This window comes from Pan troglodytes, chromosome 23 (assembly GCF_028858775.2).
Source record: "Pan troglodytes isolate AG18354 chromosome 23, NHGRI_mPanTro3-v2.0_pri, whole genome shotgun sequence".
Lineage (NCBI taxonomy): Eukaryota > Metazoa > Chordata > Mammalia > Primates > Hominidae > Pan > Pan troglodytes.
In genome coordinates, this window is record NC_086016.1 from 20,692,409 (window position 1) to 20,719,918 (window position 27,510).

Consider the following 27,510-nt stretch of genomic DNA (forward strand, 5'->3'; position numbering starts at 1 on the left):
AAATATACACCTGGCCAGGCACAGTGGCTCACACCTGTAATCCCAGCACTTTGGGAGGCTGAGGCAGGAGGATCACCTGAGGTCGGGAGTTTGAGACCAGCCTGACCAACGTGGAAAAACCCTGTCTCTATAAAAATACAAAATTAGCCAGGCATGGTGGTGCATGCCTGTAACCCCAGCTACTCGGGAGTCTGAGGCAGGAGAATCACTTGAACCTGGGAGGCGGAGGTTGTGGTGAGCAGAGATCACAGCACTGCACTCCAGCCTGCGCAACAAGAGTGAAACTCTGTCTCATAAAAAATAAATAAATAATAAAATAAAATAAAATAAAAATATATACACCTACGCAAAAACTTGCACATGACTATTCATAGCAATATTCCAAATAGTCAAAAAGTGGAAATAACTCAAATGCCTATCAACTACTGAATGGATAAAGAAAATGTGGTGCATACATAAAATGGAATATTACTCTGCCATGAAAAGGAATGAAATTCTGACACATGCTACAACATGAATGAATCTTGAAAACACCATGCTAAGTGAAAGCAGCCAGTTACAAAAGGGCAAATATTGTATGACTACATTTACACAAAATGTTCAGAATAGCAAATCAGAAAGAAAGTAGACGAGTAGTTGGCCATGGCTCAGGAGAGGGGCTGGAGAAGGTGAGAGTAACTCCTATGGGTACAAGGCTTCTTTTGGGGATGATAAAAATGTTCTATAATTGAATGATTGTAGTGATGGTTGCAAAACTCTGCATATAATAAAACCATTGAACTGTACACTTTTTTTTTTTTTTTTGAGACAGAGTCTCCCTCTGTCACCCAGGCTGAAGTGCAGTGGCACAATCTCAGCTCACTGTTACCTCCGTCTCCCAGGTTCAAACAATTCTCCTACTTCAGGCTCCTGAGCAGAGTGGCTGGGATTACAGGCACCTACCACCACACCCAGCTAATTTTTGTAGTTTTAGTAGAGATGGGGTTTCACCACGTTGGCTAGGCTGGTCTCAAGCTCCTGACCTCAGGTGATCTGCCCGCCTCGGCCTCCCAAAGTGCTGGGATTACAGGTGTGAGCCACTGTGCCTGGCCTGAGCGGTACACTTAAAATGAATGAATGGTATGTGAATTATATAATAAAGCTGTTTAAAAGAAAAAAAAAACTGGCTGGGCACAGTGGCTCACGCCTATAAATCCCAGCACTTTGGGAGGCCAAGGTGGGAGGACTGCATGAGCCCAGGAGTTCGAGACCAGCCTGGGAAACATGGCAAAACCCCATCTCTACAAAAAATACAAAACTTAGCTGGGTGTGGTGGTACACTTGTGGTCCCAGCTACTTGGGAGGCTGAGGCAGGAGGATCACTAGAGCCCAGGAGGTTGTGGCTGCAGTAAGCTGTGATCATGCCGCTGCATTCCAGCCTGGGCACAGGAATGAGACCCTGTCTAAAAAAACCCTGAGGGGAGTAACCATGTCTTATGTGTCACCATATTCTCGAAAGGGCCTGCCATATAGTAGGTATAAACATATGTAAATGGCCCAGGTACAGTGGCTCACGCCTGTAATCCCAGCACTTTGGGAGGCCGAGTCGAGCGGATCACCTAAGGTCAGGAGTTCAAGACCAGCCTGGCCAACATGGCAAAACCCCGTCTCTACTAAAAATACAAAAATTAGCTGGGCATGGTGCTGGGCGCCTGTAATCCCAGCTACTTGGGAGTGTGAGGCAGGAGAATCACTTGAACCCAGGAGGTGAAGGTTGCAGTGAGCCAAGATCGAGCCACTGTACTCCAGCCTGGACAACAAGGTGAAACTCCATCTCAAAAAAAGTATGTAAACGTTGGTAAAAAGAATAGAGATGTTGAGTCTTTTTACCAAAGATTTCATTAGAGGAATTCCCCACGGCATCCAGCGCCTTCTGCAACAGTCCCAGCCTAGAGGAAACAGATCCCTCCAGCACCTTCTCCCAGCCCAGCACACCACCAATCAGGCTGATCTCTGTCTAAAGTCTCTTCTCAACTGGAGTGCTGCTATGAGGCTTTACTGGTGGATTTAAAAAAACAAACAAACAAAAAAAACCCACAGGTTTTTTTGTTGTTGTTTTTGGTTTTTTATAATTTTTGACACAGGGTCTCACTTTGTCACCCAGGCCGGAGTACAGCACAATCATGGTCCACTACAGCCTTGACCTCCTGGGCTCAAGCAATCCTCCTGGCCTCAGCCTCCTGAGGAGCTGGGACTGTTGGCACATGCCACCACACCTAATATTTTAATTTTGTATAGAAAAGGGGTCTCATTATATTGCCCAGACTGGTCTGGAACTGCTGGGCTCAAGTGATCCTCCCACCTTGGCCTCCCAAAGTGCTAGGATTACAGGGGTGAACCACCGCACCTGGCCCCCAGCAAGTCTTTCTGAAAGTGGGTAATATGAGCTCTTGAGGAACAGGAGGAAGCATGGGATGTAGTCCTCTCTAGCAGTCTGGCTAGAGGCCGAATTAGCATTCGTGAAACAGCAGCAGCTCAGGGCAGGGGAATGGAGATAAACTGGGAAATAAAGACGGAAAGGGCCTTTGGTGGAAGGAGGGATATTCTTCTGGGCTTCCAAAAGGAAATTGCTGCAAACTACTTTCCTGCCTTCCCCATTCTGCAATCAGAATTAATGGCCTCCTCCACAGCATTTTGTTCAAATCCGCCTGCTATCACAGCCAACTGCACACACGTCCAGCTCCCTACCATGGAATACCTTCCTAGTGGGCAAGGACAACTTTCGGCTCCTGGAAAACCATCAGCAGAGTCTTGAACACAGGAACTGGACAGTCTGTATTTGCTGAACTTAAGTATTTACTTCACAACAATTACTACTTTAACACTTCTTTTCTGAAGCCTATAAGTATCTGTGGCAACGGAGAAACGGAGGCAGAATCCTTAGGCTGTCAACATGCCCTTCATGCAACCTACAACGGGCAGCTGTGCACTCCAGCCACACCCACTTTCTCCAGAGTGCCAGTTTCCGTCTTATCATTCCGCCCGTCTTATCATTCCGCGGCAGCAAACCAGCTGCCCGTCTGCTCCTCTGCCTCAGCCTCGCCCAGATGCAGCTGTGCTGGCCCGTCACCCTCAGTTCCTGCTCAACTGCACCCTCACTTCCGACTAAGTGCCAGGTCCTGCACTTTCGCTGGGCCTGCCCTGGCCCCCACCAGTGCCCGGCACACTTGGAGGTGTCTGTGATCATCTGTCTATTGGTCCCCCCCAGACACTGTGGACTGCAGGAGGGCAGTATTTACTTCACCCACTGCAGTACTGTGCTGGCAAATGCTTAACAGACTGGTCTCCAAAAACATGTGCATGTATTTATATGGACACACATTTATTTTCAATTTTACTGATATAAAAGATATGCAGCACACAATGGTAATAACATATACAATACAGTAATAAATATATATCATAAAATACACAATTATACACTGTAATAAAGCACATAGGAATAAAATCTGTAATACTCTTCATTGTAAATTCCACTGAGCCACCTGATTCTCCCAGAATGCTTTCCTAGATTTTTTTTTTTTTTTTAATTTGGTCCAACTCTTACATCTGTGGCTATTGACTCTAAGGAATAAAACAAAAGTGAAAGAAAGAAGATAAAGATCAATCATGATATAAGCAACTTCTCCGCTGAACTGGACACTAGTTTCAAATACCAGAAGAATATTTACTCAATTTTCTTGTACTATTCACAATATAATGGTTACAGACACAAAACACTAAGTTTAAACTGCAATGTTAATATTTTTTTCATCACTTTCTCAGACAATGAACAAAACAATAAACCCAGCCCTAATGTGTTGTGTTTGCGAGTGTCCATGGTGTAAATGCTCCCACCAAGGCTAATGTCCAGCCCCCAACATGACATATGTGAGCGCAGACACAGTTGGGAACAGATGCGCATGCACAGCACTACCTGGTGTCTCCATCACAGACACAGCAGGTGTGATGGCACAGGCGATGCTAAGGTCAACAAGAAGTGATGAGTTTTGAGTATTTATTACCTTTGCCTTTATTATAATTCATTTAATTATAATGGCGGCAGTTAACAACCAACTTGCAAAATTCCTTAAGAGACGGGTGAGGTAGCCCACACCTGCTGAGGTACAAGGATCGCTTGAGCCCAGGAGTTGGAGACCAGCCTTGGTAACATAGCGAGACCTTGCCTCTACAAAAAAATTAACGAAATTAGCAGGGAGTAGTGGTGCTTGCCTGTAGCCCCAGCTACTTAGGAGGCTGAGGTGAGAGAATCGCCTGAGCCTGGGAAGTCGAGGTTACAGTGAGCCGAGACTGCACCACTGCGCTCCAGCCTGGGCAACAGAGCAAGATCTCGTCTGAAAAAATAAAAAAAAAAAATTAATAAGAGGCTAAGAGCTGGCTCTGGTAGGCCACGGCTCACTACTGAATTCCCAGCATTCAGTACACGAAAGGTGGTGACGGCACTTGTGGAAACACAGCACAGCCCCGCAGTGGCTTCACTCCTGAAGTCTGTGCTCCAAAGGGAATGCAGGCTTTCCCACAGCCGGGCACTGGAGGAACTGCACGTGCAACACGTTATCTTTTCAAAAACGGGGGAAAATGCCATTTTAAAAACTCAGCATACGCTGAAATATAAAATGTTTTCTTGGCCAGGCACGGTGGCTCATGCCTGTAATCCCAGCACTTTGGGAGAGGTGGGTAGATCACGAGGAAGGGAGTTCAAGACCAGCCTGGCCAAGATGGTGAAACGCCATCTCTACTAAAAATACAAAAATTAGGCAGGCGCAGTGTCAGGCACCTGTAATCCCAGCTACTTGGGAAGCTGAGGCAGGAGAATCGCTTGAACCAAGGAGGCAGAAATTGTAGTGAGCCAAGATTGTACCACTGTACTCCAGCCTGGGCAACAGAGTAAGACTTTGTCTCAAAAAAATTCATAACATAACATAACATAACATAACAAACATAACATAACATAACATAAAAATAAAATAAAATAAAATAAAAAAGTAAAATAAAGTAAAATAAAATAAAATAAAAAAGTTTTAATACATTCTCCCTGAGGTACTTCTTCCACAGAAACACTTAGGCAGCAGGGAAGCGCATTTTAAATCCTTCAACAGTCTGATTGGGTTTAGCACCCTGGGTGGCGCTAGTCACAGGGTATTCCTTAAAGCTTGTGAGCTCGGCTCCTCATCTGGAAAGGACAGAGTCCAAAAAGTACCTCAGACCCGAAGGACCTTGGGCTGAGGCCACAGCCTGGGAATGCCTCTGGGCCCCATGGGTCTCTTCTAGCTCAGCAGGTCTCTCTCATTCTGTCTACTGTTTTTTCTTTTTTTAGAGAAGGGGTCTCACTTTGTTGCCCAGGTTGGTCTCTCCCGCCTCGGCCTCCTGAAGCGCTGGGATTACAGCTGTGACCCACCGCGCGTGGCCAAATCTGTCTCTTCTCACATTGCTGCACCACCTTCCCTTCAACCTCCTTGGGTCTTCACCCCTCCCCATTTCCCTGGGACCCTCCCTGCACCCCCCTAGGCTGGCTTTGGCCCTTGGCTTCCCAGCATCCTTCCCACTCTTTTAACAACCAAGGGTCTTAATTTCACCTGCTGCTGTCACTAGTAACTCCTAAGTCCACACGGGACTATGGGCACACTCATCTCTACCTATTATCCTCATGACAGAACCCTGTGCGCCCCAAGGATGGAGACCATCTCTACCTATTATCCTCATGACAGAACCCTGTGCGCCCCAAGGATGGAGACCGGCAGTGTCCTTCAGACTCAGCTGCACCTCCAAACTCTGACTCTGTACTCCCAAGTACAAGGCTGAAGCTAAATCTGCCTCCTCAGAGTCTCCATATGGCTTACGTCCCTAGAAGGCAGTGCTGCTTGTCCCACACCAGGTCTTCTGGTCCACGCCTCTTCTCCGTCCCCAGTCACTACCCTGTCCTCACCACCCCACCCTCCAGTGGACACCATTCCACACTGCCTGCCACATCTTCATCCTCTCTGGACACCTTCACACCATGCCACTTCCTATGGAAGAACCCTATGCTAAAGGTGTCCTATCAGACTCCGAGAGAATATTCTTGTTCCCAGGAAACAGACACTGAAGGATTCAGGAGTCAAGGGGGACACTTTCACTAATTTACAAATTGTTCTGGGAAAAAAAATTCAAAGAGAAGAAAAAAATATGAAAAAATAAATGGGGCAAAACGCAAATCATTGTGACTCTAGGTAAAGGGTAAATAGGAACTCGTGTACTATTCTCAAACTTTTCTGAAATTATACCAAAATAAAGCTATCCCCAAAAAATCCAAACCCTCACCTTAGCGTCAAAGTTCAACAATCAACAGCTCTTCTTAGAAGCCACTCCTGCCAGGCAAGTTCCATCTATCTGACATCTTGTTTCTGCCCCACTCTCAACACCTAGACTCAGGATTTCCCTGGTCCCTCCCTGCCAACCCACTTCCTCCACTGCCCTGAGAGCCAGTTCCTGACTCACTTCTTCCAGGGGTGCTGAGGAAGGAAAGGAACTAACATTCCCCAACCACCTGCTGCCAGCCAGGCCAACACTGTGCTCGACACATACCATACAGTGTTTCACCTAATCCTGCAAACGCCTCTGCGAGGAAGGCCTCCCTGGAGACTCGGAGAGATGAAGACACTGGTCCAAGATTACGCAGACACCGATGCAGAGCTGGAACAGGGACCCAGTGGCCTGTGCCACCCACAGCATTGACCCACACCTCACTGCTCCCTGACGCCTTCCCAGACCTCCCCCCCACCCCCCACGCCCCACCCAGTCACTTGCTCAGTGAACACAGATGGGCTGCTTTGCCCCAGGTCCTGCTCTAAATGCTTAGGGATCTGTCAGAGAACAAAACAAACAGGGTTTCTGACTTCATGAAGCTTCCATTTTTGTGGGAGGAGATGGAAATAAAAGCTGTATTTATTAAACACTTATAGCACTGACTCCATGGCAGGTGTTATGCTATGCATTTTATAAATATAAATTCATTTGATCCTCACAAAAATTCTGAGTTAGGTATTGTTCATACAAATGAGGAAACCAAGGCAAAGGGGTTAAATAATCCACCCAAAGCCACACGAGTAGCAAGTGGTGAAGCCACAACTCAACCCTAGGCAGCCTGGCTCCAGAGCCCAGGCCCTCCACCTCTCAGTAAGCATGAGAGAGCAACACAGCATGCTAGAGGGTGAGTGCCCCGGAAAAATGGAGAGTAAAGCAGAGTAAAGGGAATCCGGAGCACGGAAGGAAGGAGACACACTGACATTTTAAACTGGGAGGCATGAGGATTCCCAGAGGAGGTGACATCTGAGCAAAGCCATGCAAGAGTTGAGGGAGTGCGCATGCAATATTGCAGGAAAGAGTGTTTCAGGGAGGGGGAGTCTGTCCCACAGCCCTGAGGCAAGGTGTGCCTGAAGCACGGGAGGAAGGTCTGGCCAGGGAGGGGACAGCCCCTGCCTTTTGTGCAGCAGAATGCCCAAGTGTGCTGCGTGCCAGATTCCCTGCCTCCTTGGTGCCCGTGCTGCTCTTTCAGTATTCACCTTGACTTCCAACATGAACCATGAACTCTGAGAACAGAGCCCGTAACCTCTACTCCCTCTGCTTGTCCCTGGTACTTTCAAGCTGATGTTTGCTGGATCTGTCTGCCTTGCCTTGCAGATTCCACAAAACTACAAGGTCCGGGAGGATGAGAAGGTCCTGCCAGGGAAGCTTCTGACACCTCTGTCACTGGTCCTCCTACACTAGTGGTGAGCAGTAGCCTCTGCCTGGGGTGGGGAAGCAGAAGTAAATGGCACTTGTATTCTGTATTTTCAAAGCCTGCCTGCCCAATTCTATATTCAAATTTTATTCCCAGTAGGCCCCTTTAAACTGGTAGGCAGCCAATTCCACCCTACTTGACAAATGGCAAAATCATCAGGTAACTCACCTGAACTCACTGTGCAGCAGCAGAATCGAGGCTTTCTCATCTAGACTGGGAGATCAGAGTCTGCAGAGGCCACTCGCATCTTCACCCTCCTTTAGGACCCACCCACCTTCTCTCAGGCCCAGCCCCAGGCCCTGCAGAACTCATGACTCTTGAATTTCAGATGTGCTGGGACACAAGAATCACTCTTGTTTTTTGTTTTTTGTTTTGTTTTGTTTTGTTTTTGAGACAGTCTCACTCTGTCGCCCAGGCTGGAGTGCAGTGGCAGCAATCTCGGCTCACTGAAACCTCCGCCTCCTGGGTTCAAGCAATTCTCTACCTCAGCCTCCCAGGTAGCTAGGATTACAGGCACCCGCCACCATGCCCAGCTAATTTTTGTATTTTTAGTAGAGACGGGGTTTCACCATCTTGGCCAGTCTGATCGTGAACTCCTGACCCTGTGATCCACACACCTCGGCCTCCCAAAGTGATGGGATTACAGGCGTGAGCCACCTCGCCCGGCCACAAGAATGACTCTTAAGAGGTCCGTAATGACTGGTCCGGGCACAGTGGCTTATGCGTGTAATCCCAGCACTCTGGGAGGCCAAGATGGGCGGATCACCTGAGGTCAGGAGTTTGAGACCAGCCTGCCAACATGGTGAAACCCTGTCTCTATTAAAAATACAAAAATTAGCCGGGTGTAGTAACACATGCCTGTAGTCCCAGCTACTTGGGAGGCTAAGGCAGAAGAATCGCTTAAACCCGGGAGGCAGAGGCTGCAGTGAGCCAAGATGGTGCCACTGCACTCCAGCCTGGGCAACAGAGCGAGAATCTGTCTCAAAAAAAAAAAGAGGTAAGTAATGACCCAACAGTACAGGGTCCCGATCCCATCTAAGTAGGCTGAAGGCAAAGACTGAGCATTTAGTTAAGTCACAGAGAATTTAGCTAAACGCAGTGAGTCACCCACTTCACACAGAGAAAAATGCATCCCTCTACTCCTGTCTCATCACGCACAGAATGCCCAGATTTCTTTCCCATAGTTCCCCTTGAACTATGCAGGCTACTCATAAGGAATTAAGGAATATGCATCAGACACTTCCCTATTTCTAGTTTCAGTCTTTTAAGTAGCCAAAAGAAAATGCCTTTTTGTCCTACATCAGAAATGGTAGGATACCTCTTTTCTCCCATTTATTTCCAAAGTAGATTACACCAATTTAATTCCATTTTATTTTCTAGAGTAAGCATACAAAAAAATCCATCCTGGAAGAATCATTTTCGACTGGCGTGGTGGCTCACATCTGTAATTCCAACGCTTTGGGAGGCTGAGGCAGGAGAATTATTGAGACTAGGAGTTCGAGGCCAGCCTGGGCAACACAGCGAGACCCCATCTCCACTAAAAATAAAAGAAAAATTGTCCAGGCATAGGGGTGCATGCCTGTAGTCCCAGCTACTCAGGAGACTGAAGAAGGAGGATTGCTTGAGCCCAGGAGTTCCAGGCTGCAGTGAGCTATGATTATGCCACCGCACTCCAGCCTGGGTGACAGAGCAAGACCCTAACTCGAAAAAAGAAAAAGAAACAAGAAGAATCATTTTCCACAGACTGACAGGCAATGGAGGAGAGGAAAGCTGAAAGAGAAGGTGTTGGAAACTGTAACTGAGCGGCTGTTCTGTTCAGGAGATGGCCTTCCTCCTGGAGGCAGCAGGGACTGGCAGGAGCTATGTGAAGGAAAGTACGGTCCCCGCCCTCTGCAGCTTAGATGCTCAAGACAAGTGATCCGTGAGCCCTAGGCCTGCTCTCTCTCTAGGCCGCTGCTGGGCCTTCTGCCCCCTGGGCAGCCTAGCATGCGTGCTGGGGAACCGCTGCAGGTGTGTGGGTGCAGAGACGGGCAGGTACCTACCCACCTGTATGGAACAGCTGCCATGTCACTATTTACCTATGGCAGGTACTCCGAGCAAGAGCAATTGGAGAGATGCTAGCTTCAAAGACAGAAACAGCACTGTCACTGGGAACTTTCTCGATCACTGTCCTGTGGTGTGGACAAGAACATCCTTATTCTTCATAAACCCACACTGAATTATTTAGGGTAAAGGGGCACAATGTCTTCAATTTTCAAATTGGTCTGAAAAAAATGCATCTACACACTGGAAGAATGATAAAGCAAATGGGTTCAAACAATCAAATCTAATAAATCCAGGTAATAGATGGGGAGTGCCTGCACTCCTCCTGCAACTTCTCTGTAAACAGGAAATTATATCAAAATAGAGTTGCCCTAAAGGTGGCTACCTGTGGCTCCACAAACAGGCGGGCAGGCTGCCCCAGTCACAGCGGGGGGCACCTGCTGCCCAGAACACCCGAGGCCAAGGCAGCAGAGAAACCGGCACAGCACTGCCCCCAGGGAGACATGGGGACAGCTAACAATGCTGATGGAAGTCTGCGAGCATCCGATATCTCTTGAGTTTTTCTTCAGAACCAAGTCATACTCCTGGCACTTGGAAAACAAGGCCAGCTTTACCAACAGGGGGCTGGAAAGGCACCTACCCAGCATTATCCGGGGCGCTGCCCTCTCCTTATCCTTTCTATCTTATCAGTGTCCTCTTCTCAAAATGTATCTGGCATCAGGTCCCTTCCACTCCACATCCACTGCCAACATCCTGTTCCAGTTCCTTGTCATGTCACACCTGAATCATCCCCACCTGCCAGGGGTGGGCACACCACCACCCACACGCCAGATCCAGCCTGCAGGCAAAGAATGGTGTTTACATTTCTGGGTTTTTTTTGGTTTTGTTTCCTGAGACGGAGTCTCACTCTGTCGCCCAGGCTGGAGTGCAGTGACGCGATCTCGGCTCACTGCAACCTCCACCCTCCGAGTTCAAGTGGTTCTCCTGCCTCAGCCTCCCAAATAGCTGGGACTACAGGTGCCTGCAACCGCGCCCGGCTAATTTTTTTGTATTTTTAGTAGAGACGGGGGTTTCACCATCTTGGCCAGGCTGGTCTTGAACTCCTGACCTCGTAATCCACCCGCCTCAGCCTCCCCAAGTGCTGGGATTACAGGCATGAGCCACCGCGCCTGGCCTGGTGTTTACATTTCTAAAGGGCTGGGGAAAAAAATTAAAAGGAAGCTATTTTGTGACATGTAAAAATGACATAAAATTTAAGTTTCAGAGGCCACAAATAAAAGCATTACTGGAATCCAGCCACAGCTATCCACTTCTGTGCTCTCTGTGGCTGCCTTCACACAACAGCAGAGGGGAGCAGCCGCGGAGTCCAACCAGCTCATGGAACCTAGAACATTTACCTTCCGGCCTTTTACAGAAACAAATTTGCTGACTCCTCCCCGGCTGATCTTGCTTGACTCAGTTCTCCCGCCTCCGCAAGATTAACTGACCTAAAACTCGACTTCCGCCATCGCTCTGTGTTCAAACCCCCGGCAGGTTCCCCGATGCCCATAAAGCCCACACTGTACCCTGACATCCATTTGACCAGGAGAATAAACAAGAAAGCCCTCAAGGCCATGCCTTTGCTCATGCTGTTCTCTGCCTTTCAGGAAGCCCTTCCTGCCTTCCACCGCTAAGCCTGCCGCTACCTTACCTTGCCCTTGCAGTCAGGGCAAGGCTCTGGGAATGCTCCCAGCTCCCTGTGCTCTGCTCCCACAGCTCCCTATACTTACCCTCATCATAGCTCTTACCACACAGCGCTGAAATCAACTATTTGTGTGTCTGTCTTGCCAGCTGCAGCAAGATCCCAGAGGGCAAGGAATACATCTTACTTATCTCCCACCACCCAGACAGAACCCGGTACAGCAGCTCATCAATGCTGAACGCAACCCCAGCCTGGCCAGGCTGGCCTCCTCGCTGCCCCTGAATGCATGCTGCTCACGCTCAACCCTGAGCCTGCGCTCACCCCAGCACCCCCACATCTCACTTAAGACAATCCTACCATGGCCTGAGCACAGTTCAAATTGCATCTCCTCCGTAGGCCCACGGAAGTCAACATGGTCACAGGTTCAAACCCCCAACTCCTCTCACCCATGTGCCGAGTGCCCTTGCACAAGATGCTTGTGTCTCTGGGTCCTCATCTGTAAAGAGGGAATGACTCAGTATCCCCTAACTTGCAGGGCTGACAACGCATATAAAGCTTCTGAACCAGTGCTTGGCATATAATAGATTTTCAAGAAGTAATAGTTAGCATGCTTGTTTTCCCGAATCACACCATCTATGCCTATTTCATCCCTTTTCTTCCCCATAACTGTTGTGTATATTACCCTGGCTCTCCTGAGGCAGGTTTGTCATGAGCAGAGACAAGGTCGTAGTACACTTTCATGAAGCCGCCCCTGCCCTAAAACCCAGGGCAACACAATATGTGGAAAAAGGGACCAACGGATACAACTTTAATAAATAAGTTATTTCAGGAGGCTTAAAGAATTGCTAATAAAAAAAAATGCAAAGCCCCAGGGGATCAGGAGTGAGCTAGAGAGCAGACTTTTGCAGATGCTTTCATATTGATGAGAAAGGCAGTTAGAGAGCGGGAGCAAGTGGGATGAGGAGGGGACCAGCAAGATAGGAAAGAACTCCCCCTTGGAGGGTACTGTTCATTCTCACCCATCCAAACACTGCAAAGAAACCTGTGCTGACTCACTGGATAGTCTGGACCCAGCATGCTCCCCTGAAGACTGTCTCTGGATGACAGGAAGCCCCAAGCCTCAGAATTCCATTCCAAGTTTCATGAGCACCAGTCAGTGACAGTACCAGCTGATGCGTGGGGTGCTCACTGGGTGCTTACTACGTGCTGGGAGGATTCTAAATGCTTGTGACCATACAAGGTGAGTAGGACTGTAACGCCCTTCATTGCACAGATGAGGAAACTGAGCCTCGGGAGGATAAGGAACACACTCCCGGTCACACACTCTAGTAACCGGTATAGTACAGCACAGTCGGGTTCCAGAGTCCAAACTCTTAATCACAACGCAGTTTGAGTGTCTTACTCTGATTTAGCTCCACCATTTACCGGGTGAGAGATCTCAGGCAAGTCATCTAACCTCACTGCGCCTCATCTTTCAAGTGGGCCTCATACGGGTAACTTTGTAAGATTGTCATGAGGATTGAAGGCGATCATGCCATGACACATATTATGAAGCGGACTCCTGAGAAATCAGTTCCCTCCCACTTTTCCCATATCCCAATATAAGTGAGGTTTTTAGCCAAACCCCTTGACCTCTTTTACTACTGGGAATGATCTATATGCCCTGCTGGATTTTCTTGCCTGCCTGTGCCTAAGCATTTGGACCTCATAAAAGCTTACAAAAATGGCCTGGAGACAAGCATTAAAGGAAAGCAACTGCACACGGAGCTGAGTGGGGCAGCACAGCAGAGATGGTCCACACGGCTCCTGGCGTGCAGATGAATACTGCATGAGCAGAGGCTGGGCCAGCCAGGCCCTGCCAGGACGTGCCACAACTGACAGCCCGTGACAGCACCTAGATCCATATGCCGCACCAACAGGCCCAGATGACAGGCCTGGGAGGCTGCAGGCAGAGCCAGGAGCACCTGTGCCTCTGAGCCTGCGTGTGTGTAAGTGCTGTAGGGGGACAAAGAGGGGCAGGCAGGTGAAAGTGACAGGCAGTCATTCCCACCAATGGTGGGATATCAGACTGCCTAAAATATTGTCTATAGCAAGGTAAATTTTTAAATTCCTACAGAAGGAATTGTTGCAAAATTCTTTTACTGTGAAGAATTTAATTTCAAGTCAAGAAGTACAGATACACACTAGTTTATTTTGAAGATAAATCCACGTTTCCATACATCAATTTTGCCTGAAGGGTAAGAGACACCTTAAAGCCATGAACCCTTCCCCTGGGCTGGTGGTCATGCACAGAGGGAACTTGTCATAAGCAGCATGTAAAAGTGTCCTTCATGTTAGCCAGTCAGCTATATTAATATAGCAGGAAGCAGAGATCAGGTGTTTAACTCATTTATAGAAGATATAAGTAATTTCTATTTGAATGGACCTGATCAAATGGAACCAAAGGTCTTAGAAAATAAAAGGTTAAAACCCAAGCAAAACGGTATCTCACTCATCATATCCAGCAGTAAGAAGTCCTATTAGGCCTTTTCCCACAACACATCAGCTTCCAAATACAGCACATGACAAAGAAATACTTCAGGGAGATGGAGGAATGGGGGGCTCGCTACTGTGCTGGCTAATGACATTATTACAAGGCTCCAACCAGCTTCGAGGCCGTGGTAGACACAGCACCTTGGTCCTAGGGTTAGAAAGGAGCTGTAGAAGCAGCATGAACAATCTAATGCCCAGAGCATGGATGAGGCGCCTCCATGCCCAGGACTGCTCCCACCCACCGTTGCTAGAGCACCTAGGAAAGGGCACAGACTGCAAAACCCTCCTCTAGTAAGGGCTGCCCAGTCCACTTGGGGCACCTACATCTCTCGATGAGTAGCTGGGCAAGGACAAGCACATTGAGAGCACCAGGTCCAAAGTGGTGACGGGCCCAAGGGCAGCCTGCAGGCAAGGGAAATGGTCCCAGCCTTTCCTGCAGCCAAAGTGCAGGGCTGGTCCTCAGGAAGGAGTTGCAAAATGATCCTGTTTGCAAAACACAAACATTCCACAAACAGCAGACACAGGGGGTAGGCAAATTCTAGAAATTCTCAATCTTATGTGCAAGAAATAAAACCAAATCAAGAATATTTTACTAGTTGGCATAAATTTGCTTAGCACTCTACGTCCAGGGCTTCCTGGCCAGTTAAATCCAGGTTACTGCACTTGCATGGCTGACAATGCATCCAACCCCTTAGAAATATCAACCTCTTGCAGACACAGGCTGTCTTACCACGTGGCACTTACATACAACAGGTGCTCAATAAATGTGCTGAAAAAAGTCAGTGTGTAAAGGATTCCTGAAGTAGGAATCCCCCCTGCTCCCTGGCTCCCTGAGGGTGGTTGAGGCCCAGGGGCTTGTTTGTATCCCCACCCCTCACTAGGGCCTAGCACGGTGCTCACTAAACCCGGAGGGCCGATTCAAGCTACCACCTGTGAATTTCTTCCCTGCCTCATACTGTCTTTTTCTGCCCCATTCCTCTTCCTTTTGCTCCCTGAACATTTATCTCATGGGATTTGGAGTCATTAGCTATGCAAATTATTGGGTTTATAGCCCTTTACCTCACTGGAACAGCTTCCCTGCTGTAAAATGGGGTGAAAGGACCCTACCTGAAGACTAGAAATGATGTGTGCGCAGTCTGGCCACGGTAAGGCGAAGCAATCACTGCTATGACTTTCTTATATAATTGTCCACAGGCCCCACTGTCTAAAGGTACTTAGAATACCAAAAGCAGAAAGTTTATTTGTTTTTCCTACCCATGCAAGGGTGGTTTTGAGAAAGCCTATCTGTTTTGGAAAGAAACTGACCCAAGCCCATGTCACTAGTTAAAATATTTCCTTTTTCCTTTTTCACAGGGAAATGAATGACTCTGACTACTCATGGCCAAACTGGGTAAAAGGTTCTGTTCCATAAGTTCACGTGCCAATTATACACAGTGATTAGGATTCCCAGATGGCTTTTTTTTTTTTTTTATTTTACTTTAAGTTCCGGGATACATGTGCAGAACGTGCAGGTTTGTTACATAGGTATACATGTGCCATGGTGGTTTGCTGCACCTGTCAACCTGTCATCTAGGTTTGAAGCCCCGCATGCATTAGGTATTTGTCCTAATGCTCTCCCTCCACTTGCCTTCCTCCACCCCTGGCCCAGCTCATTCTCTTAAAAGAATCATCACAAAGGAGTTTAGCTGGGGCAATAATGGATCTGCTTGGGTTCCACAACTTGGGAATCAGAAGGAAGGGAAGGGCTTCTTCATCTTTTCCAGGAGCAGGGCAGCCCTCAGCACTCTCTGGATTCCCAAGGCACAGCCCCCAGGTTCCTGAACACACAGTGTCCTAAGTGCCCCCCTGGGAAGCGCCCCCTGTGCCCACGCTCTCCTCCCAGTGCTTCAGAATTACCTCCTGACTCTGCCCCCTGAGAAGCAGGCCAGGAATATTTCAAGGAATATGCCAACTAACCTCAATGCACCTCTCCTGGCACTTCAGAGAGAGAACTCAAGAGTGAAGAGAGGGAAATATGGAGGAGGGGTCTGAAGACAGGAAGGGGTGACCCCCCAGGACGGAGGTAACCCCGTGGAATATGCCCAAGTCAGTTGCCCTCAACTGGTCTGTGATACCACAAGTCCAAAACCCAATGCCTTCATCTAAATCCTGATGCCACCACTTTTTTTAGCCCTCTGTGCCCCACTTCCTAGTGTGAAAAGCAGGGATCATAACAGCACCCCGTCTGTCTGCTGTGGTGAGGACTGAGCGCGTTAAGACACGTGGGCACTCAGGACAGAGTGTGGCATGGCCAACAGTCTCTAAGCATCTCTGATGCTGCCATCGCTGCTGTGCTCATCAGCGCCAGGTGCTGTTCTCCCACCCCTGTCCCTGTCCCATCACAGCCTGACAATTCTCAGCCACAACAAGGAGCTTTGTTGGTGGAGGAGGGAGGAATATGGCTAGAACCTCTGTAAGCTGACTTTCTGTGGGCTGGGGACAGTCCACGCTAAAGGGTAGCTGCCATTCCCCTGGGGGCTCCAGGTGCCAGGAGTGAGCACTCTGCATCTTCCCCCTGACCAAGCTGCTCCTCCTCTCTTGGCTTCCAACACTGGCACTGGCCTCCCGGGACCCATGCTACCTCCAGACTTCAACTGGCAACAGAAAAGAGACAGAAGGCTGGGTGCAGTGGGGTGCCTGTAATCCCAGCACTTTGCAGGGATCGCTTGAGCCCAGCAGTTCAAGACCAGACTGGGCAACACAGAGAGAGCTTGTCTCTCCACAAAATTTAAAAATTAGTCGGGTGTGGTGGTGTGGGCCTGTAGTCCCAGCTACTCAGGAGGCTGAGGTTGGGGGATGGCCTGGCCCGGGAGGTCAAGGCTGCAGTGAGCCGAGATCATGCCACTCCAGCCGGGGCCACTCCAGCCGGGGCCACAGAGTAAGACTCTGTCTCAAAAAAAAAAAAAAGAAAAAAAAGAAGCATGGGCAGGAGAGAAGAGAAGCCTGGGACCCACTAAGGTTTCATTTCGCCTTTACACAGGAAAAGTCAATAAAAGCCACTAGTTAACCACAAGGCTGTGCTGTCCATCCCTCTCCTGCCAGAGTTAACCAGACCGAATCTCCTGCCAGAGTTAACCAGACTGAATCCTTCAACAGATATACAATTCAACAGACACCTGCAGACGTGCCTAATGCAGGAAGACTCCTCACTAGATTCCCTCACACATAACACACGTGCACTCTGAGCTGGGCGCTAGAGAGACACGGCCTAACAGAACACGAAAAAGATACTGTTGTCCTTGCCAAGGTCCTCACTACTTAGCAGAAGCTCTTGCCCTTCCGCTTCCACCTTTCATCAAGTTGTAAGCCAACAGTCTCACTTCTTCTCTCTTCTTTAATCTGATTTCTGTCCTCCCTTTTTCTTTTAAGAGACAGGGTCTCACTCTGTCACCCAGACTGGAATGCAGTGGTGTGATTATAGCTCACTGCAGCCTCAAACTCCTGGCCTCAAGTGATCCTCCCACCTCAGCCTTCTGAGCAGCTGCGACTATAGGTGTACACCACCATGCCCGGCTAATTTTTAAAATGTTTGTAGAGACAGGGTCTCACTATGTTGCGCAGGCTGGTCTCAAACTCCTGGCCTCAAGCAATACTCCTACCTTGGCCCAGCCTCTCAAAGTGCTGGGATTACAGACGTGAGACATTGCACCCAGCCTTTTCTTTAATTTTTTTTTTTTTTTTTTTTTTTTTTTTTTTTGGGACAGTAGGGTCTTGCTCTATCACCAAGGCTGGAATGCAGTGGTGCGATCTCCGCTCACTGCAGCCTTGGCCTCCCAGGCTCAAATGATCCACCTACCTCATCCTCCTGAGTAGCTGGGAATACAAGTGTGCAACACCCACACCTGGCTATTTTTTGTATTTTTTTGTAGAGACAGAGTTTCACCATGTTGGCCAGGCTGGTCTGGAACTCCTCACCTCAGGTGATCTGCCCACCTCGGCCTCTCAAAGGGCTGGGATTACAGGCGTGACCCACCACACCTGGCCTCTTTTCTTTTTTAAAACTGCGGCAATCATCTCTCCTCTGTTGAACTCACCAATGAGAAAAAGTCAATGGGGCCAGGCATGGTGGCTCACACCTGTAATCCCAGCACTTTGAGAGGCTGAGGCAGGCAAATTGTTCGAGCCCAGGAGCTCTAGACCAGCCTGGACAATGTGGCAAAACCCCATCTCTACAAAAAATTTTAAAAATTAGCCAGGCTTGGTGGTGCACGCCTGTAGTCTCAACTACTCAGGCAGTCAAGGTTGCAGTGAACCATGATCGCACCACTGCACTCCAGCCTAGGTGGCAGAGTGAGATGCTGTCTCAATTAAAAAAAAAAAAAAAAAAAAAAAAAAAAGGCTGGGCGCAGTGGCTCACACCTGTAATCCCAACACTTTGGGAGGCCGAGGCCAGTGGATCACAAGGTCAGGAGATCGAGACCATCCTGGCTAACACGGTGAAACCTTGTCTCTACTAAAAAAAAAAATACAGAAAATTAGCCGGGCATGGTGGCAGGTGCCTGTAGTCCCAGCTACTCGGGAGGCTGAGGCAGGAGAATGGTGTGAACCTGGGAGGCGGAGCTTGCAGTGAGCCGAGGTCGTGCCACTGCACTCCAGCCTGGCCCACAGAGCAAGACTCCGTCTCAGGAAAAAAAAAAAAAAAATGCAATCAACTGCAAGGCTTGGGGTGACAGTTTCCTGGTCATTCTTCCCAGTTTTTTCGTGTCTTTATAGCTAGAGATGACTAAAGCCCACCTCCAAGAAAACAGCAAGTCACGTACAACGGAAGCCCATGGGGGCAGGATGCTGTTCTCTCCACCGGGGCAATTCAAGCACCCGAGTGTCTGACACCACCCATCACCCAGGGGATCCGAGCTGAATTCTGAAGACTGGAACCAAAGATGACAGAGTGCGTGGCTGGAGAGAGGGGGAAGTCCACAGAGTTTAGGTAAATTTCTGAACCACATCCCCACCACGCCCACAATGTACTGCATTAAAGTACACTGGAAGCTAAAGACCAAAAAGGAATCAGATTTTCAATTTTGCCACCTAAAGTAGAAACTGAGAGCCTTATTTACTGCACAGATTTTAGCCCAAGTGCCATGCCTCCAATTTCACAATTTTACCAGCAGCTTAAGCAAAATGGCCTGGACACTAAAGATGGCCTCTGGGTCAGAGTATCACTGATTTCCTCTGTCCACAAACCACTTTGATTCTCTTTGATTCTCTCTGTCCCTAATCTCCCCAATCTCCCCATCTAGTTTTTTGTTTTTTTTTTTTTTTTTGAGACAGAGTCTTGCTCTGTCACCCAGGCTGGTGTGCAGTGGTGTGATCTTGGCTTCACACCTTGGCCTCCTGAGCTCAGGCAATCCTCCCACCTCAGCCTCCAGAGTGGCTGGGACCACAGGTGCACACCACCACACCCAGCTAATTTTTGTACTTTTTGTAGAGATGGGGTTTAGCTATGTTGCCCAGTCTGCTCTCAAACTACTGGGCTCAAGCAATCTGCCCACCTCAACCTCCCAAAGTGTTGGTATTACAGGCATGAGCCACTGCACCCGGCCCATCTGGTCTTATTAAATACTTCATTCTCTGCAAATGCAGATGTTTTCTCAGCTCTGATTATTTTTTCTAAAGTAATGACCCCCCACCTGGCTAAACGAATGCTTCTAGCAAAGGAAAAGACCAGGATGTGAAAACTCTACTGCAATAGAACATAATGCCCGTCCAACTCCACCTCCCATCAGACCTGGGGTGGTGGCAGCAGCAGGCATCAGGGCTCTCAGGCCTGCCCATTAGTCATCCCTAAGGCCCGTTAGCACACGGGTTAGGAGGAGCACACACTCTGGAATCAGAAAGCCCAGGATTGAACCCAGCCCTGCTTTCAGTCAAGGCTTTGTCACTCACTATCACTCCCTTGACCTAGAACCTCACAAAACCTTGTCATCCGTAAAACTGGGGATGATAAGCTCTACCTTGAATGTTGTTGTGAGGAATAAATGAGGTAATGTCTATGCAGCACCTAGCACAGATTCCTGCAGATAAACACTCAATAAATGTTAACTATCATCCACTATCTAGTCATCAGAAAAGCACAATGATCTGGTATCTTTAAGTCCTTCCGCTTCCAAAAAAAAAAAGAAAAGAAAAAAGAAAAAGATGTGTGGATTTTTTCCCCCTAAAGGTCTCAGTGAAGTGAAACTTAAGAAGGAAAACCTGGGCCGGGTGTGGTGGCTTACGCCTGTAATCTCAGCACTTTGGAAGGCCAAGGAGGGTGAATCACCTGAGGTCAGGAGTTCGAGACCAGCCTGACCAACACGGTGAAACCCTGTCTCTACTAAAAAATACAAAAAATTAGCAGGGCGTGGTGGCAGGTGCCTGTAGTCCCAGCTACTTGAGAGGCTGAGGCAGAAGAATCGCTCGAACCCAGGAGGCAGAGTGCATGAGCCAAGACTGCGCCATTGCACTTCAGACTGGGCGTGACAGAGCGAGAGACTCCATCTCAGAAAAAAAAAAAAAAGAAGAAGAAGAAGAAGAACCCAATTCAAATCCCAGTTCAGGGACCAACTCATTTGCAACTTAAAGCAAATCATGTTACCTCCATTTCTTTGCCTATAAAATAGGAATAATAGACTCTATTAAACTTTAACGACTTCAGAGACAATTAAGAATCAATGAGATAACAGGTCATGAAAAAGCTTTCACTTCCTCAAGTAAAAAGCAACAAGTAGTAAATCCAGAGCATAATAATAATAATTATTATTATTATTATTATTTTGAGATGAAGTCTCGCTCCGTATCCCAGGCTGGAGAGCAGTGGCGTGATCTTGGCTCACTGCAACCTCCACCTCCCAATTCCCGGTTAAGCAATTCTCCTGCCTCAGCCTCCCCAGTAGCTGGGATTACAGGCGCGCACCACCACGCCCAACTGGTATTTTTAGTACAAACGGGGTTTCACCACGTTGGCCAGGCTGGTCTTGAACTCCTGACCTTGTGATCCGCCCGCCTGGCCTCCCAAAGTGCTGGGATTACAGGTGTGAGCCACCGCGCCGGGCCCAGAGCATAATTATTATTAAAATGCCAGGCCCCATAATATTATGGAACATAAATAAGCCAATGATGGCTCTTATTTTTTCTAGAACATTAGGTTTGATGCCCTTTTCGTCTGTTCACATGGAACCTGCTACAAGCCGGAGAAGGCAAATGGCTGCTCCTAGCAGATCCCAGTTCAGAGGCACGGCCCAGCAAAGCTAGCACTCTGCCAGCGGTCAGGCTTCGACCATCCTGGGCCACTTCTCAGAAGCCAGTGCCAGGAGAAATTAGGTAATTCATCTGGTTCCACCTGGACATGTGAAACCAACGACAACCAAAATCGTCACCTGCAGGACTACTCGACAGATGCAGGAAAGGGTCCCCTTTGACCCTCTGTTCTTCTGTACTGAATGGTGTACCACTCTTCCAGGGCATGTGCCATCCTTCCTTTAAAGTGCAACACATGATCCAGGAAGAAGAGCTCAATTTTTCCTTATTTTTACTTCTAGGACCAAGACATGAGTTTCATTTTTAATCTACCACAGAAATGTCTGGAGAGCTGGAAGTTTGAGTGGGAGGAGGAATGGGGGGGACCTCATTACCCTAATTTAAAAACGGAGCATGCAACCAAAACTGCATCCAATATCATCATCCCCAGGTCTCTCAAACCCAAGGAAGAGAGGAAAAATTTACTTTTATGTTTATTGAACATCTGCTACGTGCCAAGGACTGTGCTAAGTTCTTCACGTACATTATTTCCAAAGCCCATTTTCTCTTCCACACCTAGTAACACCATGGAATAACCACCACGGAACAGGATCATCCCAGGTGGGGGTTTGGGGGGAGGAATTACAATATGCAGTCAAGTTTAAGACGTTTCAAATGTTAGCGCTGTAAACACAAATAAACAGCTTTGACTGAGGAACCAGGTCTGAGTTCTAAAGTATCCTTTACAGGAGGAACACACAAACCATGTCTTTCCTATAATTATGAAATTAACTCACGCTGTTGAATACACTATAAAAAAGATTTAAAACTTCTAAATCTGGAGCACAAGAAAAACTCACTATAAGACTTGAACAATCTGGGGCTGGATTTCTGACCTGAGAAGTACATCTGGCAATCAAATATGGAATGAACGGCATCCTCTGAGAGGGCTGCAGAGATGTGCTCACGGGAGAAGGTAACCACAATGAACTGGCCTGTGTGCGGCCAGGTAACCAGAAGGCGGGGCTTTCCTGCAGGCGGCAGCGACTGTAGGAAGATGTCTTTCTCAGCTTAAAACCTAGTTCATCCTCATCCCTGGAGTACAACGACTGTCTATGGAGCAAAGTGTCAGATGGGACCAAATACACATTGGTGGCTTGATATTCAAATGTCATCCTCTCCATGCACATCCCACTAAAAAGAAGCTTAGGGGGAAAAAAAAAAAAAAGCTGTCCACCTGTCCACCTGTCCACAGTTGACCTTCATTCCTCTACATCAACCCGTTTCACATAAATCACAATTAACATCTGCATTAAACACCATTAAAAGAACACAAATGTGGTTTGAACTCTTGGACATACTTTCTCTGCATTCAGAGTCAGGAACACCAGCCAAGATACGGGGCTGGTCCCCGCCCCTTAACGGGATGCGGCACAGAGGCCTTGCCTGAGGGGCCTGCCAGACCCCTTCGTCCCGGCTACCTACTGAGCAAGCGGGGTGGCGGCTCACCAGTGCCGCATGCCAGGCGGAGGGTCTCGCTGCGGCTGGCTTTCTGCTAGGCCAGGCAAGCCCGGCTCCGTGTAGGGCTCCTCAAGGTGGTTTCTTAGCTGGGAATTTCCCATGTGCCCCGGAGACCTCCAAAAGCGCGGTACCCTCGGAAGGCAGCTAGGGAAGGGGCATCACTGAGACTAGAAGCGAAGGCGGCTGCGATCGCCCGGCCGCGCCCACCGCCCCCACAAACGGAAAGGCGCGCCGGGGTCCTCTCGGCCACCTACCTGCCAGGGTCGCAGGAGCCCACGCTTGGCGCACGCCACCGCCAGGCCGGGGCAGCGGGACGGGGAGGCCCCGAGGGCCAGGCCGCGGAGGCAGGACCCGGCGGAGCCTCGGCCCGGAGCCTGCGGACTCCGGTAAAGACAGAGACCCCCCCCGCCCCAAAAAGCACCCCCCCACCCCGCACCCAGAGCCGGGCTAAGCCCCCACCCTCCGCCTCCCGCCTGAAGCGAGCAGCCTCCCCGCGCTTCCCCGCGCCTGCTGCCCCGGAACTCAGGACCAGCCGGCGCACCTGGCCACGCATCCTCCGGCGGGAGGTGACCACACGGGAACGCGAGGCGGGGGCTTCCTCGCGCCCCGCCGGCCGGACGCAGAGTTATAAGCGCAGCCGGAAGGAGGCGCCCGCGCCGCGGCGGGTCCCGGCTTCGGCATTGCTCGGGCGGGAGGCTCGGCGCGCGTCCGCTCGCGGGGCCACCCGCTCCAGAACCGCCCGCCGGGACCAGCCCGGGGCCCGAGACACCGAGCTCGGGCGCGAGCAGGATGCGGCTCCCCGGGGACGGTTGGCGCGGGTCGGAGTCCCGAAGCCCCGTTCTTACCTCTGCCTCATACTGCGGTGTCCCTCGGCGCCGGCGTCGCTGTGGCCGGCCAGTGCCGCCCTGTCCCGCAGCCCGAGCGTCCGGCGCGGTAAGCAGCAGCCGGAGAAGCGGCGCAGCCGGGGGATGGGCGGGCACATGGAAGGGCGGGGGTTGTGGCCCTCGGGCCGGACCACGGGACCCCAGCCTCGGGGGCGAGATATCTCAGTACACCTCGAAAACTGGCAAGCGGCCCCCGTCCTCAGGGACTCCATTGCTACTTGCACGCTCAGTCTTGCCAGAATCTCACGGGATATGTGCAAAAGGCAAAGAAATAAGCTGTCGCCACGCCCTTCGTCCTCTCCGTCCCCCCGCAGGATCCATATGGTACATTCCTCAAAGCCCAACGGGAGACGGGAAAGAACTGATTGGTTGGTAATCTTGGAAGGGGCGAGAAGCCACATGAAGTGGCCAATGGAGAAACCCGGTGGGCATATCAAAGCCTGCCAGCGAAGAGAAGAGAGGATGTATTTAAAGGGGACTTGTTGGCCGGGCGCGGTGGCTAACGCCTGTAATCCCAACACTTTGGGGAGCCGAGGCATGCGGATCACTTGAGGTCAAGAGTTCAAGACCAGCCGGGCCAACATGATGAAACCCTGACTCTACTGAAAATACAAAAATTAGCCGGGCGTGGTTGCACGGGCCTGTAGTCCCAGCTACTCTGGAGGCTGAGGCAGAATCACTTGAACCCGGGAGGCGGAAGTTGCAGTGAGCCGAGATGGTGCCACTGCACTCCAGCCTGGGCAACAGAGCGAGACTCCATCTAAAGAAAGAAAAAATAATAATAAAGGAGACTTGTTTGTTGCTCTTAGTTGCCGCAAAATGAAACTAGGATTTTCATTCTAGTTGGGAAGCAAAGAGGTTAGGGGGAATTTCAAATTTTTGGAGGAGGGCGCTAAGAGAAAATATAGAGCAGAGGCCGGGCGCGGTGGCACACGCCTGTAATCCCAGCACTTTGGGAGGGAGGCCGAGGCGAGCAGATCACAAGGTCAGGAGCTCGAGGCCGGCCTTACCAACATGGTGAAACCCCGTCTCTACTAAAAATACAAAAAATAGCCAGGCATGGTGGCGCGCGTCTGTAATCTCAGCTACTTAGGAGGCTGAGGCAGGAGAATCGCTTGAACCCAGGAGGCGGAGGTTGAACTGAGCCCAGATCGTGCCATTGCACTCCAGCCTGGACAACAGAGTGAGCCTCTGTCTAAAAAAAAGAAAACGAAAATATAGAGCGAATTGAACCAAATATATCTTGTATGACCTTGAGCAGGTAAGTACAACCCTCAGCCTCAGTCTCATCATCTGGTCCAATGAGGATACTGGACTGCACTTGGTGTCTGATGGCCTTCACACACTTCATGTGTGATCCTATCATCCTTTGCACAGGAATAGCAATATCTGCAAATATTCTTCAACTTTGGGCATTATCCACTATCTTAAAGAACTTTAGGCTGGGCGCGGTGGCTCACGCCTGTAATCCCAGCACTTTGGGAGGCCAAGGCAGGCAGATCACGAGGTCAGGAGATCCAGACCATCCTGGATAACACGGTGAAACCCCATCTCTACTAAAGATACAAAAACAAAATTAGCTGGGCGTGGTGGTGGCCGCCTGTAGTCCCAGCTACTCAGGAGGCTGAGGCAGGAGAATGGTGTGAACTCGGGAGGCGGAGCTTTCAGTGAGCCAAGATTGCACCACTGCACTCCAGCCTGGGCAACAGAGCAAGACTCCATCTCAAAAAAAAAAAAAAAGAACTTTAGTTGAAAGTCGATAGACTTTCTGACACCTACTTTCAGCGACAGTATCAACCCCACCTTTGGTAAAGACGAATCCCGTCTTCTTTCTGGGTCCCTCATCTCTTAGAGAAGAATATTCTTCTTATGTGTGGGGCCCTCCACCTCCAAGTAGTTCATAATTTCTACTTCTCCAAGAAGCACCCCTTTCTCTTCCTTCTCCCTTCCTTCTCATAATCAGACAAAACTTTGATTAATAATTCATTCACCCAATGAGCTGTCCACAATTCCTGCCTTCAGCAACAAACCCCACTGCTCACCCCTCCCTAGAGCTGCGAAAGTGCTCGTCCCTAACTCAGTCTGTGACAACCATTCAACCACACATGGCCAATTGTGCTTTCATCCACACTACAAGCCAAATTTCAGACTTTCTAACCACTCCTTGGGGTCTGCTCTGTTTTAGAGCTTTACACCAGCCTGCTAGGCTTACAATTTGGCTACCAAGCTTCAGCTCCATCTTCTTTAGTTCAGAACTTTTCAACCTCCCAACAGCTGGTCACCCCACCGCCACTCAACCAGCTTCCAATCACGTAGGGAGTCTGGGATACCCTTTCTTTCTTTTTTTTTTGAGATGGAGTCTCACTGTGTTGCAAGTCTGGAGTGCAGTGGTGCCATCTCAGCTCACTGCAACCTCCACCTCCCGGGTTCAACTGATTCTCCTGCCTCAGCCTCCCAAGTAGCTGGGACCACAGATGCCTGCCACCACACCTGGCTAATTTTTGTATTTTTAGTAGAGACAGGGTTTCGCCATGTTGGCCAGGATGGTCTCGATCTCCTGACCCTGTGATGTGCCTGCCTCGGCCTCCCAGAGTGCTGGGATTACAGGCATGAGTCACTGCGCCTGGCCCCTGGGATAGCCTTTCTAATACCTCCAGATAACTCATCTTCCAACTATAATCCAAAGAGCTCTGGAAAGTGCATCCCTCCATGAAGCCTTCCAGATTGATTGCCAGAAGCTGCTAGCTTACAGAGCTTCCATTTCTACTCTGTGCCTTGCCATAACCCAACTGTCCATGCTCTCTGCCCCAATATACATTTCTTTTTTTTTTTTTCTTTTTCTTTTGAGACTGAGTTTCGTTCTTGTTGCCCAGGCTGGAGTGCGTGATCTCGGCTCACCACAACCTCCGCCTCCTGGGTTCAAGCGATTCTCCTGCCTCAGCCTCCCGAGTAGCTGGGATTACAGGCATGCGCCAACACGCCCAGCTAATTTTGTATTTTTAGTAGAGACGAGGTTTCTCCATGTTGGTCAGGCTGGTCTCGAAATCCCAACCTCAGGTGATCCACCCGCCTCGGCCTCCCAAAGTGCTGGGATTATAGGCATGAGCCGCCGTGCCCGGCCAATATACATTTCTTATTGACATATTTCCCTGTCTCCCTGATGGCCACAGCAGCAGCAGCCACAGCTTACATTGATTAAGTGCTCACTATGTGCTAGGTACTGTTGGGAAGTGCTTTGCCCGCATTATTTAACTTCACCCTCATATCAATTCTGTGATGTTCCTTATTATTCCCCTTAGTACCGTTTTGCCTTCCTGAGGAAAACACAAGAGCTTAGTGAAACTGATCTGCCCGAGTGCACACAGAGGTCTGACATCTAGTGCCCCCACCATAACTCCACAACGCAATACTGTCTTGAGTTTCTTAAGAATCTACTGCATGCCAGATGAAAGATAATCTCATATATTTACTTATTTATTTTTATTTCTATTTTATTTTATTTTATTTTTTTTGAGGCAGAGTCACACTCTGTCACCCAGGCTGGAGTACAGTGGCGCAATCTCGGCTCACTGCAACCTCTGCCTCCTGATTTCAAGCGATTCTCATGCCTCAGCCTCCCAAGTAGCTGAGATTACAGGCTCGTGCCACCACGCTTGGCTAATTTTTATATTTTTAGTAGAGATGGGGGTTTCGCTATCTTGGCGAGGCTGGTCTCGAACTCCTGACCTCAGGTGATCCACCTGCCTCGACTTCCTAAAGTGCTGGGATTACAGACGTGAGCCACTACGCCAGGC

At 49.3% G+C, this 27,510-nt stretch overlaps 1 protein-coding gene across 19 annotated transcripts in view; it reads right to left on the reverse strand.

Moving 5' to 3' along the window:
* MICAL3 (microtubule associated monooxygenase, calponin and LIM domain containing 3) overlaps positions 1–27,510 on the reverse strand; it is a 236,512-nt gene that overhangs the window by 189,636 nt on the left and 19,366 nt on the right. For 10 of the 19 annotated variants that reach the window (XM_016939660.4, XM_016939663.4, XM_016939662.4 and 7 more), the window contains exon 1: positions 23,678–23,802. The exons of 2 other annotated variants lie outside the window; for them this stretch is intronic. The gene's annotated coding sequence lies outside the window, so the exon portion shown is untranslated. Of the gene's footprint in view, positions 1–23,677; positions 23,837–27,510 lie in introns of those variants that run through there. 7 more of the 19 variants (XM_063807714.1, XM_063807712.1, XM_063807713.1 and 4 more) reach the window with 1 other exon arrangement.